Consider the following 18,513-nt stretch of genomic DNA (forward strand, 5'->3'; position numbering starts at 1 on the left):
GTCCAAGCCTGTGCTCCTTGGCCATAAAGCGGGGTGAAGACTAACCGTCCCCAGAGCATTGTGACGCGAGGAGTATGAAAGCTTAGGCCCCATGCTCCCAGAGTGGGGTTAGTATTCTGAAGAAAAGCTGAACCCTGTATTTTCTGCTGCTGGGTAAGGAAAAGCACACTGATGAAAAAACTTACTAGGAGGAAATACACCAAAGTGGTAACAGGAGGGCTCGGGAAGGCTGATGGGCCGGGTTTTTTTGAGCCTATAGACTTTCTCAACTTTCTGTCGTGATTCTATCCTGCACTGATAATAAAAACATATTGACATCAAAATAGTGCATCCGATCATTCACGCAATCAACAGGCACGTGCGCCTGCAGGTGGCCCTGGGAGAGAAGTCCAGTGGAGCAGGTGACCCAGAACAGACTGAGATCAGCCTCATGTCACAGAAGCTATGGGGTGGGAGGAGGCCCCTGGCCCCATGCAGGGTGGAAAGGGGTTGGGGAGCAAGAGGACTTCCTGGAGGAGGTGACACCTGTCCCCTTCTCAGAGAAGGGGAAGACATTTGATGGGCCCTTGTGGAGAGGTTCAAGGGTGGACATGGGGGCTTGGGGCTCAGTCCCCTGCCCCCAGCTGTTATGACTCAGAAAACGTGACGTGTCTAATCTCCGTCCCAAGGTGTGGGCCAAGTACCCCGACTTCCTTACGGGGGACACCAGGGGTGGGGGCCACACACAACCTCTCTACAGTGATGGCCCCTTTGAGCCACGCCCCTCAGGCGGGATGGGCCTGCATGCAACAGCCCAGAGGTGGGCCTCCGAAGCCTATCTCACAGCGGAGGCCACCGAGGCGCGGAGCTCAGGGCCCTGTCCAGGTGGCTCAGGGCACAGCGTGGACCCAGACGTGTGGCCGCCAGCGCTGCTCGCCGCCCTTCTCCACCTGCTTGCAGGCCGGCCTCTCGGCTCTCTCCCCAACCCCGGGCTGCAGAGGCCAGCCCCGCGGTCAGCCCGCACTTGGGGTGGCCCCACGCTGTCCGCTCAGGAGTCACCCAGGCTTCCTTTGTCAAAGTCTGCAGTGGCTACTGGAAGAGCTGCCTGCTGCCCCGAGGGGCCTGCTGGCCCAGAGTGGCACCCTGTCCCCAGGCCTCTCTGCCCCCAGCTGGCTGCCCTCACAGCCTAGGCAGCAGGGCTGACCACGGCCTCTGAGGGCGTCCTTCCTGCTGCTCAAAGCCCCCCACAAGACCCCCTTCCCTACAGGTAACTGGACTGACAGCAGAAGCAACCCTGCAGAATTCCTTCACCCCAGCTTTACTGGGTATAATTGACAAATAAAATCACATCTACTTAAGTGCACATGATGATTTGATAAGCGTACATCATGAAATATTTACCACAATCAAATAGACTAACACATCCATGACCTCACAGCTAGCTTTCTTTTCGGGGGGTTGTGGTGGGAACACTTACAATCTACTCCCTTAGTAACTTTCACGGACACAATATAGTATCGTTAAGTACAGTCACCAGGCTGGCGCTGTACGCTGGATCATAACTGGAAGTGTGTGTACTGTGGCCAACATCTCCCCCTTTCCCCCACCCCCAACCCCTGACAACGACCATTCTACTCATCAAGATTCTTCATGTAAGCGATACCATCCTTCTCCACCCGGCTTATCTCACTCAGCATAACGCCCTCCAGCCTCTTCCGTAGTGTCAGGAATGGCAGGATTTCCTTCTTTTTATGGCTGAACGGGATTCCCAACAGCCAAGCTAAGGAAACAAGCTGAGTATCCTTGCACCAAGAAGATGCCGCACACGGACACAGTGGGGTGTGACTCAGCCTTATGGAATTCTCGGTACCCACACCCCTTACCATTAGTGAGCAATCTCCCAAGTTGCTTCAACTGTGAAAGGTCTACACACAGAAGACAGACGGGCAGGAAATTTCCCCCAATGTTAACAGTGTTTGCTTCATTTAAATGGGGCCCTGCGATGATTATGCTGTTCTATCTGCTTCCCTGGACTCTCCAAAACTGAAACAATGATCATGCGTCACCTTTGTAACTGCCAACAACAGCTTTTTTAAAAGGACTTGCATCAAAATTCAGGGTTGGGGTCTTTCTCAAACGAGGCAGTTGAGGTGGTAAACTAAGTCTCCAAGGTCACAGGGCTAGTGCCCGGCAGGGGAAGGACTGAAACCCAGGTGTGTCTGGCTCCTGTCAGGCAGGTGGTGGGGAGGCAGGGAGAGGCGTCCGGGGAAGCTCTCGCCCCCTCTTGCAAGGATGGGGATGCCTGAGGAGAGATGGTGGAGAAGAGGGATCAGCATGGGGGTCCCCGCTTCCAAAGCCAGCCCAACACCTTCACCTGACACCTCACACCTTCCCGCACTGCGTCCCACTGCCTGTATTTCATCTGCTCTTTTCAGTTATTGCCTTGCTATGTGATTCTGGGTGAGTCACTAGACCTCTCTGTGCTTCCATGTCCCTGTTTCTAAGTTAGAGGTAATGATTTCTTGGGACGATCAAGGAAGATCATGAGTATGAAAGCTGCAACATGGGCCAGGAAACAGAAGTGTGTGCAGGATGGGGAAACCGAGGCAAGACCGCATCCCACGTTTCCTGAGTCTCACCTACTGCACCCCTTCAGGAACAAGAAGCCACACTGAACTCGCCTGAGGCGGGACCACCTCTGATCATCTCACGTCACCTTCACAGCAAGCCTGCAAGGTGAGTCAAATCCTTCCCGCTCTGTGGCAGAGGGGACTGGTAGTCCACAAAGAAAGAGAACTCAGCTGGCCCAGGGCACACAGCCAGGAAGGGAGGTGACTGGAACTCACCCTTAGGGCCTCCGACCTTCCCTCTGCACCTGCCGACTGCCCCTGTACTCCTGCAGGCTACTTTGCTCTTTTAAAGCTGGGCAGGAGGCCGGGAGAGGGGACAATGGGAAGGGCTGATCTAAGAGGATTTCACGTGCAAAGGGCAGACCCCCATGGTCACGGGCAGACCCCCATGGTCACTGGCAGCGCCCCGGACAGAAGCTTTTCTCATGATGGTTTAAGACAAAGCTTTCTCTGTAGGGGAAACAGCGTTTTCATTTCCAGGATTACAATAACATGGGATGTGTTCTAAACACCACAGCAAAGCACCTCCGCTAATTCAGCCTCAACTCCATGCCTCTGTGTTGCCAAGTCAGTTCATTTGTGATCACAAACACTGGCATTCTAGATAGTTTTGCTACATCAAACTCCTACTGGTAGGACAAATGGAGAGAGAAGGGGGGAATTATTATAGAGCACTTTAGAAGAAATATTATACTATTTTCCAATCCACAGTGACACTTTAGCCAACTGGTAGCCAAGTGGTCCCAATAGGAGTCCTGTAACAGACACTGTCACCATCCATCTACCCATCCATCCATCTACCCACCTACTCATGCATCCATGCATCCATCCATCCACCCATCCATCCATCTACCCACCTACTCATGCATCCGTGCATCCATGCATCCATCTACCCATCCATCCATCTACCCACCTACTCATGCATCCATGCATCCATCCATCCATCCATCCACCCATCCATCCATCTACCCACCTACTCATGCATCCGTGCATCCATGCATCCATCTACCCATCCATCCATCTACCCACCTACTCATGCATCCGTGCATCCATGCATCCACCCATCCATCCACCCACCTACTCATGCATCCATCCATCCATCTATCCACCCATCCATCCACCCACCTACTCATGCATCCGTGCATCCATGCATCCATCTACCCATCCATCCATCCACCCACCTACTCATGCATCCATCCATCCATCCATCCATCTACCCATCCATCCATCTACCCACCTACTCATGCATCCGTGCATCCATGCATCCATCTACCCATCCATCCATCTACCCACCTACTCATGCATCCATCCATCCATCTACCCACCCATCCATCCACCCACCCATCCTATGCACAAAAGTCTATGCTAGAACCTCACACCCATTAGGATGGCAACTATCAAAAACACAGAAAATAACAAGGATGTGGAGACACTGGAACTCTGGTGCTCTGCTGGTGACAATGTAAAATGGTACAGCCACTGTGAAAAACAGTATGGCGGTTCCTCAAAAAAAATTGAATATAGAATCACCATTTGATCCAGCAAGTCCACTTCTGGGGATATGACCAAAAGAATTGAAAGCAGGGTCTCAAAGAGATATCTGCGCACCCATGTTCACAGCAGCATCATTCATACTAGCCAAGAGGTAGAAACAACTCAAGTGTCTATCAACATTTTTTTTCCTAAGTGATAACAGATAAACAGAACATGGTCTATACATACAATGGAGAATTAGTCACCTTAAAAAATAAGGGGGCTTCCCTGGTGGCGCAGTAGTTGAGAGTCCGCCTGCCGATGCAGGGGACATGGGTTCGTGCCCCGGTCTGGGAGGATCCCACGTGCCGCGGAGCGGCTGGGCCCGTGAGCCATGGCCGCTGAGCCTGCGCGTCCGGAGCCTGTGCTCCGCAACGGGAGAGGCCACAACAGTGAGAGGCCCACATAACGCAAAAAAAAAAAAAAAAAAAAAAAAAATAAGGAAATTCTGACACATGCTACAATATGCACAAAATGTAAGGACATTATGTGAAATAAGCCAGTCACAGAAGTGCAAACACTGTATGGCTCCACTTACACGAGGTACCTAGAGGAGTCAAATCCATAGATGCAGAAAGTAGACGGTGGCTGCCAGGGGCTGGCGGGGGATGGGAGTTAGTGGTTCATGGGGACAGAGATTCAGTTTGGGAAGATGAGAAAGTTCTGGAGATGATGGTGGTGATAGCTGCACAAATGCCACTGAACTGGACACTTAAAAGTGGTTCAAGGGCTTCCCTGGTGGCGCAGTGGTTGAGAGTCTGCCTGCCGATGCAGGCAGGGGACGCGGGTTCGTGCCCTGGTCCGGGAAGATCCCACATGCCGCGGAGCGGCTGGGCCCGTGAGCCATGGCCGCTGAGCCTGTGCGTCCGGAGCCTGTGCTCCGCAACGGGAGAGGCCACAACAGTGAGAGGCCCGCGTACCGCAAAAAAAAAAAAAGTGGTTCAAGTGGTCAATTTTATGTTATGTGTATTTTATTACATAAAAAAGTCTGTGCTGGATACTGACTGTGAGGGGAGAAAGAACCCTGTAATGACAGTAATGACCATTTCTGGGAGTGCGCAGGGTGCCAGCCACCGTTCTGAGCGCCGTACCGGGCAATTCCTTGTTTGTTCCCCACAGTGCCCTGTTAGGCGTGTGCCTTAATTACACCCATCTTACAGGTGCCTTCTCTGCCCACCTCCGTGTCCTGCGAGTGTGACTCACACAGATGCACCAGCTGGGCTCCCCTGCGCTCTTGTCTGAGCTCTTCTAGCCAATAGGAGGTCCCGGCAGGAGACAGAGGCTGGCCGTCATCCCTCTGCTCCCCACCTGACGGCCTGCAGCTTTGCCTCCTGCCCTGAGCATGGAGCCCCATCAGGCAGGCCTCTCTTGGAGCTGCAGGGCTCACAGGGTTCCTCTAACACCAGACACGCACATACAGACACAGGAACATGGGTGCCCACACGTGCACCCACGCCCTTCAGGCTGACAATAGTAATGGCTCCCCGCTGCCGCTCGTCCCTGGGTGCTGCACCAGCCTCGCTGGTTTCCTTGACCTTACTCACGCCTCTGCTGATCATCCCTCGTTAATCCTCCCTGCGAGTGGGCCTCGGTTTCCCCGGCACCCCCTCACCCATCTGTTTGCCCACATGCCCAGGACAAATTCCTAGTTGGGGCCTCCACAGACTGCAGAGACCCCTGATCCTATCTGGAGATGCCTGCCCTCCAGGCCTCCAGGAGACAGGGGTGTGAACAGAGTGCCCGGGACACAGAGAGCACGCAGGAGTGTAAGGGTCAGTCATCCTGAGAACAAACAGACCTCACTTCAGCAGCACTTGCTGTGCAAATCAGTAAGATGCATGGGCCTGATCTGGCAGCTTAGAGTCAAGTCCAGGAACACATTTGCTGAATAACAAAGGATTCCAGTAAACTGACAGGAAGGAGCTGCCCGTTAGCAGAAGACTGACCTTGGTCACATGGCCCTAAGTCCAAAAATTAACCCTTCCTTCTTCCCTCCTTCCTTCCTCTTGTATTTACTCAGCACCCACCACGTGCCAGGTGTCAGGAATATGCCCATGAACACACAGGGAGTCAGGTGGGCATCTGTAGGGTCTCACCAGGGGCATCCCCCCGCCCCACGCTCAGCCAAGATTCCACATGCCTTGCGGCCAAAAAACCAAAAAACATAAAACAGAAGCAATATTGTAACAAATTCAACAAAGACTTTAAAAATGGTCTGCAACAAGAGAAGCCACTGCAATGAGAAGCCTGTGCACTGCAACGAAGAGAGCCCCCGCTCGCTGCAACTAGAGAAAGCCCACGTGCAGGAACGAAGACCCAACGAAGAAAGGAAAGAAAGAAAAGAAAAGAAAAGAAAAGAAAAGAAAAGAAAGAGAGAGAGAGAGACAAAGTAAGGAAAGGAAAGGAAAGGAAAGGAAGGAAGGAAGGAAGAGAAAGAAGAAAGAAAGGAAAGAGAGAGAGAGAAACAGAGAGAGAGAGAGAGAAAGAAAGAAAGAAAGAAAGATGCTGCTGTAGAACCATCTTCAACAAGCGTGAGTCCCACACACCACTCGCCCACGTGACCTCCGTGAGAAGCACGAGGTCAGGTACGTTTAGGGCTCCCTACCTGGCAGGGAACAGAAGACTCACAAGGGGCGGCGGGGGTGAGGTACAGGAAGGGGCTGCTGCAGAGGTGTGGGCAGGGTGAGGGGAGCCAGCTGGAGATGCTGAAGCTCCCAGGGCTGGCGAAGGCGGGGAGCTGCTCACGCCTCATCCTCAGGAACAGGGGAGGGAAGCGTGTACAGACCCTGAAAGGTTCGCCAGAGAGAGCTCCTCAGCAGGAGCTGTGGATGGAGGGACAGGGGCACAGCCCCCCGGCCCAGCAGGGAGGGGACCGGAGCAATGGACACCCCAGCCTTACTCCACCCTGCCCACTGACCCCGGGTCCGGGCCTCAGGAGACAGCGATGGAGGGCATCCTCCGCGGCACAGAGCTCGGCGGAGGCAGTGAGCAGAGGGGTCCAGGTGGACGGGTGAATCTCGGAGAATAAGGACACGGGCCCAGCGGCACGCTCCACAGACACGTTGAACTCCGTTCACTCCCGCCCCTTCCCAAAGTTACTGAGCTTTCCTCCTGCAACTTTGGGTTCCCCGGACCTAGAACGGTTAACGACGTAGGACAAAGCGTATCATTCAGTAGGTGAAACGAACCTAGTGCACGGACTATATGAGCTCAGCGTGGGGACAGACGGAAACCTGCACCGCGGACAACTAAAGAGGATTTTCATTGTGTCCTTAGCGCTTCTTTTTTTGCCCCCAATTCAATGGTTTTTAGTAACTTTCCTGAGTGGTGCATTAATCAGTTTTAAAAAAAGTTTTCTTCCCCCAGTAAGACCCCGCACACACAGCTACACACACTGCACCCCTTTCCCATCACCAGCCCCCCGGCAACCACGAATCTACTTCTGTCTCTGTGGATTTGCCCGTTTTGGACTTTCACATGATGGAATCGTACAATAAGTGGTCTTTTCTGTTTGGCTTCTTTCACTGCACACCATGTTTTCAAGGTTCACCTGTAACATAGGATGTATCTGTAGTTCATTCCTTCTTAAGGGCTGAGTCGTATTCCACCGTGCACCGTGCACCATACCGTCTATGCATTCACACCGCATACCAGAGCATTTCCACCCAGAAACCAGCGAGAGGAACCCCACTCTCCAGAAATACAGCCGAGTAGGGGAGGCACTGCACAGCTGCACAAGCAACCTCAGACCCAACCAGCTCCAAACTGCCCAGCTTGCCTCATTCCAACCCCTTTCCCCAAGCTTGTGCCGGATCACTATCATTTCCTTAGTATCTTCCTTTATGTCGGCTCACTTTTTAAACTTAAATATATTTATTTTGAAAAGAAAATTCATATTTACTCATATTCACACTTTAAATGTAAAAATACTATCACTTGCCCAAAAAGAGCAAGAACCCCCCCAAAATCAACACCATGCAAACATGACAACCTGGCTCCAGGCTACGCTGAAGGAAGCAGGTGCAGGAAGAGCTGGAACAGAGTAACTTCTCAAGCGGGGCGGGGGGGGTGGGGGGCGGTCCGAGGTCTCTAGAAGCAGCGGTACAACTGCTCGCCCACCACCCAAACGGAAGGTGCACCTGCCGCTTCTGAGGCCCTGTCCTGCCAACTCTGAAACTCCGGCTTCCAGGATCCCCAAGTGCGGAGGCTCGGAACCTCCCAGAAGCCGTGGTGGGAAGCTCCTGCAGAATCCCTGGCGTCCACTGGTCAATTCCTTCCACGTGCACCCACGACACTCGGAGGCGTGCCAGGCCCCGAGCAGACATTCGGGGCCCGGGGGTGGTGGCGGAAGGGCAGTCTGGATCTGTTCTGACTTCTAGGTCCTTGAACGTTGGGCCATTTCTTATTCTCATTAGTCACCCCAGGGTTGGGCTCAGCGCTGAGTATACAGCAGGTGTTCATTCATTGCAGAATGAATGACACACAGATGCGTGGATGAATGAGCTAGCTGGTAAGAGAGAAAAGACAGGCTAAAATGACCCACCTGAAGACTACTCACACAGTGAGAAAGGGGCTCAGTTCTGAGCACAGGACCTCTTGTCAGGAGGCGAAGGAAATCTCGGTGGACAAGGCAGCTTCTGGGCTGATTTACAAACAAGACGTTTAACCTCTAGTGATGGTGGAAGGGGAAAAGTTTTAAAAAGACAACAGGAACAGAAGCTGGGAAAAGAGGCTCCAGAGTTCCGTCCGCTCCTCAGGGACGGGGCAGCAGGGAGGGCTGTTAGGGGACGCCCCAGAATGCCATCCTTAAGGCTGTGCTTGGGTCCTGCAGACAGTGGGAGCCACTGAATGTTCTTGAGCGACGGTGGCCTGATCAGACTGGGCTCTAGCATGACTCGTCCGGCAGCAGGTGTGCAAGGGAGGGAGACTGGAGACGGGAGGACTCCCCCCACCACCTCCACTCCCATCCCACCCCCGGTGACTTCTACACTTGCTGAAACCCTCCCAAATCACCGACAACACCTCCTTCTCCCAACCCACAACGTGCCATTATCAGAGGCCCCCTGACAACCCCCTCCGACATGCACCTAAGATCACCCGCTCTGCCCCAAGGCCGCCACGCCGCCACGTGCCAGCAGCACCTCTCCCTGGACCACTGCACCAGCCACCCAACCGGTCTGGCAGCCCCTCGGGCCGTCTACAATTCCTTCAGCCGCAGGAGGGGCCTCGTAATCCACGACACACCACGTCACCCCCAAACACTGACACGAGCGCCCCAAGGCTCCTCTTCCACGCTAGTCCACCAACGCCTGCTCCCAATTTCACCAGCAAGAGGAAGCCGAGGGCAGCAGACCGGGACCACCGAGCAAGAGGTCGTGGCACCTATTTTATGCAGGTGCAAGAGTCCCTCCCTGAAGCCACTCTCTGTGATGTCACCCCCAGGGACTCCCCCAAGCTGGAAACATCTCCAGGGCCCCGGTGGCCCCAAGCTGGGATGGCCCCATGGCCATCGGGGAGGTGGCCCCATATGGCCTCACCCCGGCGGGAAGGAACATGAAGCAGACACACCAAGCAGAACGATGCCTCATTAATATTCGTTACGGTCTCACCAACTGCCCACCCCGAACCCCGGCGGGTCCTGGGGGAACCAGCGGAGGACAGACGTGAAAAATCGACTCATTAAGATGTTAAATAATTCAACAACCAGCAGACCCTGCCAAACCCACGTGCTTTCTGCTCCGCAGTGGCATCAACGCTCACCCAAGGCCTGGCCACCTCCGCAGTCCCGCCCAGCCCAGGGGACGGTCCTCGCAGGCCACGTGGCCACGGGGCAGCAGGGCACCTCTAACAAGGAGGAAGATGGCGAGTCTTCATCTGCAGCTCATCGCTCATTTCAGCAAGGCCCCCCTCCCCACTGAGGTGCTCACAGCTTATTTCAATAATGCTGATGCCGCCCAAGGCAGTCGGGGAACGTGACTTTGGGACGTGAACATGTCTATGGAGAGAGAACCCAGCCGGGTGAGGCTTGGGCCAGTGTGGCCTGTCCACAGGGACAGCGTTGCTCCACTTCGGGGCCACATCTTTGGAGAGCCCCAGATTTCAAACCTGGAAAACATCGCCTAGGACAGAGGTGGCCTCTCACCAACACTGGGTGCCCAGGGAAGAAGATATCCTAATAATTACTCATTGAATCAAGTGACTAATTAATAATCAAGCCTGCAAAGTGAGGGCTAGCCTGAAAGCAAGGGCTGACTTACTTCTCTGGTTTCTTTTATTGTCTCGGAGCAGTTCCCCGAAAAGCAGCACCGGATTTGTCTGAAGGTGCATTTCAATCGTACAGAACCTTCTCTCCAAGTGTGAAGGGCACGGCCCACCTGGACGCCCACGTCCTGGGACGTGTGGCTAAACGAGCCTTGGGGACATCCGGCCACCCGCCCCTCACACGTCCCTTCATCCAGATCCGTGTGCATGGGCTTTGCCTGCCAAACTCCTGTTACTATAATTAGCTGCCAACTTGGGAAGGCTTGTTTCTTAAACTGGTGTCACAAGCCACTAACCCCGTGGGGAAGAGAAGATGCGGGGGCGGGGGGAGGAGTCCGAGGGAGGCCACGGAGCAGGGGGCCAGTAAGGGGCCCACAGTGTCTGGCTCTGAGGCCATGGGAAGGCCTCCAGCAGAGACCAGCGAAGACGGGGTGAGGACAGAGGGGGCGTTTCTACCCCTGAGCGCTGTGCCAGGTCCCGGGGGCAGAGGCGAGGCCTTCCCAACCTGGCCAAGGTGGGATCACCTGGGGGCGGTGCCCAGAGGGTCATGCCTGCCTGGCCATGGCCCCGGGGTGGGCACGGGGCCCAGGCTTGCCTGCTCCCTGGCCCCTCTGGCTCAGTGAGAAGGAGGACAGGCCCAAACCCTGCAGGAGGAGCCAGAGAAAAGGCGGAGGAGGGACGGAGCACCGTTACCCTCAGCCCTACAGCGTCTCGGTGAGGCAGGTGGGGGCCCTTCCGTGAGCAGCAGAGCCGGGGGGCCCACCCTTGCAGCCCACCGGCCACCTTGTGCCCCATTCCCCACACGACACTGGGTCCGGGACCTCATGGGCTCACGTGGCGCAAGCTCCCGGGGCCTCCGGGAACAGGTGCTCGGGGACCGGACGCACGGTGGCCCTCCCGAGCACAGAGGCAGCTGCGGTCGGGGCCGCACGCGGCTCAGGGACTGAATCCGAGGGCCTCCCGCACCAGCATCTGCCACAGATAGGACGTTCCGCCTGCAGTCCGTGATCCGGGAGACGAGGCTCGGCGCCCACGGTGACGAGGTTCACAAAGGACCCCAGGGCCAGGCAGCTGCCGGATCCGGCAGCTCAGTGTGTTCCAGAGATGAGCCGAGAGCCGCCCAGAGACAGGAGCCCCCAGAGCACAGGAGCAGGAGGGAGACGCAGCACCGGCCCAGCCCACAGCCCTGCACCCCCAAGAGGACTTGCATTTTATAGTGATAACACATGCCTAACATGGGGCTTCCCTGGTGGCGCAGTGGTTGAGAGTCCGCCTGCCGATGCAGAGGACACGGGTTCGTGTCCAGTCCGTGTCCTCCCAGTCTGGGAGGATACCACATGCCGCGGAGCGGCTGGGCCCGTGAGCCATGGCCGCTGAGCCTGCGCATCCGGAGCCTGTGCTCCGCAACGGGAGAGGCCACAACAGTGAGAGGCCCGCGAACCGCACAAAAAAAAAAAAAAAGATGCCTAACATGAAATGCACCGTTTTGCAGTGCACAGCTCGGTGGCATTAGGTACATCCACATTGCTGCGCAACCATCACACCCTCATCTCCAGAACCCTTCATCTCCCCAGACTGAAACCCTGTGCCCGTTAACCACTAGCTTCCCATCCCCCAGCCCCTGGTACCCACCATCTACTTTCTGTCTCTATGGATTTGACTGCTCTAGGGGCCTCATATAAGTGGAATCATGTAGTATTTGTCTATTTGTGACTGGCTTATTTCACTGAGCCTAACGTCCTCAAGGTCCACCCATGTTGCAGCAGGTGTCAGAATGTCCTTCCTTTTTAAGGCGGAGTAATATTCCATTGATAGGCCCCACTTTCTTTATCGATTCATCTGTTACTGGACACTGGGCTTGCTTCCACCTTTCGACTATTGTGAATAGTGCTGCTATGAACGTGGATGTACAAATACCTGTTTGAGTGCCTGCTTTCAATTATTTTGGGTACTTGCCCAGAAGTGGAACAGTTGGCTCATATGGTGATTCTATGTTTAAGTTTTTGAGGAACCGCCATGCTGTTTTCTATAACGGCTGCACCATTTTGCATTCCCACCAGCAGTGCAGAAATTGGAAGGCTCCAATTTCTCCACATCCTCGCCCACTGGAAAAGAGTTTCTAGAAGCAAATTCTGGGGTATGAGCTCTGTGGCAGGCGATGAAAAACATTCCAAGGTCAAACAGGTTTGGGAATCAGTGGGCATGTTTCTTTCCCACAGGACGCCTGAGAACTGTTAATACCCCTGTGAGCTCAGGGACCAGACAACGCCAGTGCAGCTGCTCCAAACTCTGCAGGCTTTCATAAGACTTGCTGAGGAAGCTGTGTTCAGAGAGGGTAGCCCAGGGACTGGCCAGTCCCCACGTCACAGGCCCACAGCACAGTTAAGTACAGAAACTGAGTCAACATTCAGAAACTTTTGCGGCCATCTGACGGTGCCCTGACATCCAAACCAGGATTTTGTATTTTACTAAAGCATCAATCTCAATGGATTGAAAATAAAAAAAGGAACTGGGTAGGGGATGGGGGAGGGCTTCCCCGTAAATGTGCACATCAGGAGCTGGTCCGCCTGCCTGGCCATGCTTTGTAAATAATCACCCAGAATGAAATCTCTTAAGGAAAAAATAAATGCTTCACTGCATAATTGGCCTCTTCCGAGCTGGAGCTGCGGATGCAGGAGGAGCTCACGGGAGGACAGAAGCTCAGGTTTAGAAGAACCCCTAAAAGGCTCCAGTTCTCCCGCTGAGATGCAAATCCTCTAGACTGTAGGCAAGGGGCTGTGCAGCCTCTGGCCATCCCCCTCTGCTGGAAAGGGGGGTCCCCACCCCCTGGGCCAGCCTCCTCCTTGCCTGGTGAGTGACAAAGCTTTACCACACACTGAGCAGAACCCTCCTGTGCAGGGTGGCCCAATTCCTTTGGGCTGGCAGATCTGCCATGTGAGAGGGAAGCTGGGAATGGACGGGAGAGGCGGGTGGGTCCAGCCCTTCTCTGCCTGTCACACCAGATCCGGAACCCAAGCTTCTCCATGTGAGAGATACGCTTTGGACACCAGGGAGACGGTGGCCCCCTGCAGAAGTCAAAACAAAGGCATTAGAGGGAAAAGGAAAAGCTTATTAATTTTCGGGCCCTATTCCAGACTCCACACCCGGCCCATTTCAGCATTTTCTGAATTGACAGACTCGGGCAGAAGGAGGGAAGGGAGAGGACATCTTGTGCCCCAGAAATGCACTGCCCCGAGCCACCTACCGCGGTGACGCTCATTTAGAATCACAGGACATTAATTAGCTCGGGGAGGAAGAGGGGGGCCAGCGCCATGTGCGGTTCAGAGCTGGGCTCTGGGGCTGGATGGTGGGGCTGAGTCCTCACCGGGCCGCAGAGCCACTGGGCGACCTTGAGCAAGTTACTTAACCTCTCTGAACCTCTAGTCCTTTATCTCAGAAATGAAGACAATAAGAAGCCTCCTGAGACTGTCGGGAGGCGTAACCAGGGGAAGGCAGGAAGTGGTGCCATCCAGGGCAGCACAGAGCAAGAGGAGGGGACAGGGGCCCTCAGAACTGGCATCCCTAACTCTCCACCCAGGCCGCAAGTCCCCGCTACAGCTGGTCCAACCAGAGGGAGGGAGGAGACCGGCCCTGCCCCGGCCCTCCAGGTCAGAAGGAGGAAAGATGCTCGCCACACCCAGGTACCAGGCCCGGGGGAGCAGTGAAAGGACCTGAGAAATCACGGGTCTTCGGCAGGCCTAGGGCGCAGGCCCAGCGCAGCCGGGATGCCTGCTCTCCCAGGAGAGATGCGGGACGGGGTGCTGCACACGCATGGGGGCTTCAGCCTCCTGACTTCACCCAGCCGCTTTTCCATGTTTCCCAGGTGCTGGAATCGGCACCATTTACGTACTCTTTACTATTGTGTTAGGCAAATATTATATCCACTTCTGCAATGCCCGCCAGAGTGTGGTTTAGGGTTCAACCAGCGCTCAGAGTCACACAGTTGTCTTAGGCCACCATCCACGGAAAAGGACCCGGGACGGAGGCACAGCTTCCTGGCAGGACTCCTCCTCTGTGCAGCCACCTGGCACCTCCACCTCTAGGGGACCAGTCAGGTGCGAGGAGGCGAGATACACACCCGGCAGGCGTGGGAGCTGCCCTAGTTTGAAACCTTCATGCCCCATGGGGACCAGCACCTCCGCTCACAGCCCCACCGGCAGAGCGTCCCGGCTCCCAAGGGACACGGCCAGCCCAAGAGCCACTGGGCTCCCGAAGCCCAAGCCTGGCGGCCCACCAGGTCTGTAGGGTCCCAACCCATCCAGATGCAATTACCAACCACGAGATGCTTTACCTTAAGCAATGCTGCCTAGCAACAGAGGTCACAGTTACCGGGTTCCCAGGAAAACAGCTAGAAAGTTAAGCAAAGGTCAAATTCTCATGCGAAAGAGGGGTTCCCATAATCCACACCTATGAACCTTGGATAACAGCGTGACATAGACGTTAATGCGTTTATGACCACCGGGACTGGTGTTACCCCATGGGACACGAATGTCCCTTTTATCCCCTAACCAAGTGGACTTCCCTTCTGACCAATTCATTTTATGGTCCCCACAGTACCTTTTGATCCTGGGGATTTAATGTAACTTTACATTGAATGACATTCAATGTCTGTGTTTAATACACCAGAGACAGAACAGTATTTTACCAGAAGCGTTTCCCTCTAAACGCATGACATGAAGAGTTACCACTAGATAGGATTTTATTAGATTTTGTTATGATTTGGGCCCATTTTTCTCTCTTTGGAACATATGGGCAGTGTAAAAACGAAAGTTCATCAAATAGGATTCAATATGCGTATATTTACTAGGCAGGCTGTAAGCGCCAGAAACACTTCCAGTCACACGTTCAACAAATATTCATTCATTCATTCACGTTAGAAAACATGTGTGAGACGCAGGCTGGGAGAGACAAAGAAAACAAAACAAGGCCCCTGCCATCAAGAGTCTCAAAATGGGGATTCAGAAGGACACATAAATAAGTGGCTTCTCAGGGCTCTGATGAAGGTATATCCACAGGGCAATGAAAGCAAGGATGAGAGAGAAATTGCCTGTGCCTGGTGAAGGAACAACTTAGCTTGGGCTCTGAAGAATGAATAGGAGTTCCCTACATGAATGGACATTCTAATCAGAGGGAACAGCATATGCAAAGGAATGGAGGCAGGACAGAGACTCAAAAGCAAGAAAAGTTTTGATGATCTAGTGCATAGGATACAAGAAGAATCTAGAAAGGCTATGTGATTCATTAATTCATCACTTGTTAATTAGACAGGCAAAATAACTTAGAAATTAAGAACGTAGATTCTGAAGCCAGTCTGCCTGGGTTTGAATCCCAAATCTGCCATCTGGTACCTGTGTGACCCCGGATTAGTTACTGAATCTCTCTGTGCCTCGATTTACTCACGTGCAAAATGAGAACCATCATACTCAGATCACTGTTCGTTCATTCAGCAAATAATTGCTGAGCACCTACTGTGTCCAGGAATCATTCCGGGCATGGGGAGACGTCAGGGAGCAAAGCGAAGATTCCTGCCTCCTCGTAGCTCACGCTCTAGTGGGGGACGGGAGAGGGAGCCGAGGACGCGCGGTAAGACAGGAGGGCGGAGGGGTGCGGAGGATGGATGGTGCAGGGCCTGCGCCCACGCACCCTGGGGGAAGCGGGAGCCATGGGGCCCTGAGCAGAGAGGGTCGAGGGCCGACTCGAGTCTCCTCGGACGCTGTGGCTGAGGGCTGAGCCGGGAGACCACTTAGGAGGCTGGTGGTGGCGTGGCCCAGGCGGGGGTGCGGAGGGGTCGGATTCTGGGCTATCTACCACCCCCAAATCTGGAGCCCACCCCCAGGCCCAGCAGCCTCCCAAGTGGGGTGAGGCCAGGAGATGCCTTCCACCCTGACCCTCCCGGCCTCCTGCGCTGCCCACCCCTCACCCGGCCCCGCAGCAGGAGCCCGCACGTCCTCCCACTCCCCTCACTCTCGGGGACGCTGCGGCAGGAGCTGTGATTTATTCACCCACGAGCCCCAGGCAGCCTGGCTCGCGCTAATAAATGAACTGAAAAGTCAGTCTTTTCTGCTCCCAGCTCTACTGAGAGTCCCAGAGCCCGTCACGTGGGAACAAGGTGATGTTTTGATGACACTTGCTAAGAAGCGCAGAGTTGCCGTTTCTTCACACGGCTCACGGGAACACCCTGTTGTAAGAACTTCCCAGAAGCTTCAACTTCACTCAAGATCCCCATTTAGCAGACAGGGAACGACGGAGCAAAGAGAAGGAAGGCTCTGCAGACGACCTTGCTGGGCTGGGACCGAGCTAGGCTCCTCCAAGGCCGGGCCCACCAGCCAGCCTCCCCCTCCGCAGGAACTTTGCTCCAGGCTCTGCGAGACCGCACCTGCCCAAACCCTGAGACCAGCTGCGTGACCCTGGCCGAGTCAAGTCTCTGCAAAGCCTCCCTTGGTCAACCGGACGCACGTGGCAATGACGACCTAGGTGCAGTTGGTCAGAATGTAGGGCAGTGTGCGTGAAAGGCTTGGTGAGAGGGAGACATGAAGAATTACAGCAATGACTGTCACTGACTTTATATGGAAGTAGACCTTGGGACTTTGCAAAGCCAAAATCTTACTGTGACTTGCAAAGGCCTTAACATCTTTTTTAAAAAATTGATCTGTTTTCTTGGTTTGTTTTTTGTTTTATTTTTGCGGTACGCGGGCCTCTCACCGTTGTGGCCTCTCCCATTGCGGAGCACAGGCTCCGGACACGCAGGCTCAGCGGCCATGGCTCACGGGCCCAGCCGCTCCGCAGCATGTGGGATCCTCCCGAACCGGGGCACGAACCTGTGTCCCCTGCATCGGCAGGCGGACTCTCAACCACTGTGCCACCAGGGAAGCCCACGTGCCAATTTTTAAGGCTAGAGTATTGTTTCAGCTTGCCAAGATCTGAGCATCACAACATTATATCACGACTGTATGCCCTTTGATGTATACACAATACATTATGATAACAGCAGTTGGCACAAACTGATTGCTACTTAAATGTTAACTATCACTAGCATTACCAATATCATACACACAGACCGTTCAGCCCTCCAATGTGTCCTGAGTGCACAATGGGCCAGCCACAGCCGTCACGGGACACTGAGGTGGCAGCCCCCACCCCAGCCCTCAAGCTGTTCACAGCCTCCTGGGTGACAATTTAAACAGCAGAGCAAGAGATGAAAGAGCAATGGTGGAAGCAAGCCTGAGCTGTCCCGACTGCCCAGGGCTGACCATCCAATGCCTAGACCACAGGCCAGTGCACGAGACACAGGGGAGACAGCCGAGAGGTCAGCAGGGGCTTTGCCAAGGAGAACCTCACCAAGTGGGACTCACACTCATTTATTCATTCGTTCATTCTCCCCTCAAACTCACCAAGTTCGATCCTGCCCCAGGGCCTTTGCACAAGCTGTTCCGCCTTTGCTGGAATGCTTCTCCCAGATCCATCCCTGACTTCTCTTCTGCACGGCTCAGCTCTCAACTGGAAAGTGAGTTTCTCTGAGAGCCTCACTCAGGCCAGCTCAGCTCAGTCTGGATGGCTCTGCCTGGATCTACCACGTCCTCGCTGGGTGACCTCGGGCAAGTGACCCAACCTCTCTCTGCCTCACTGTTTTCACATGTCAAATGAGAACAGGAATAGTACTTAGGGCGTTGATTTGAAGTTTGAGTTAATATGTGTAAAATACACAGAACAGTACCTGGCACACAGTAAGCACTCCCTCTTCTCTCCCTCTCTCTCTTTCTCTCTCTCTCTCTATATGTATACACACATTATTGTTCCCTGTGAAGTGGGGATTATAATGCCTTCTTGGCTTTCACTATCAAATGCAATAATGATTATGAATGTTTTTATAAACCATAAATTGTTATGCAAAGATAATCCTAATGTCATTAGACCTGGGTAATTCTAGTACTAGCAACCCATGCCAGGTGGCTGGGAGGGTGAAATGAGGTAAATGTGCAGTGTTCCGCACGGGGGCGGGCACCACGAGAGGTGCTATTTAAGTGTCTGCTGTGATTATCGCCGACAACGTGAAACAGATGCTCTCAATGTG

This window comes from Mesoplodon bidens (genome assembly GCF_964165515.1).
Source record: "Mesoplodon bidens genome assembly, chromosome: 10".
In the NCBI taxonomy this organism is placed as follows: Eukaryota; Metazoa; Chordata; class Mammalia; order Artiodactyla; family Ziphiidae; genus Mesoplodon; species Mesoplodon bidens.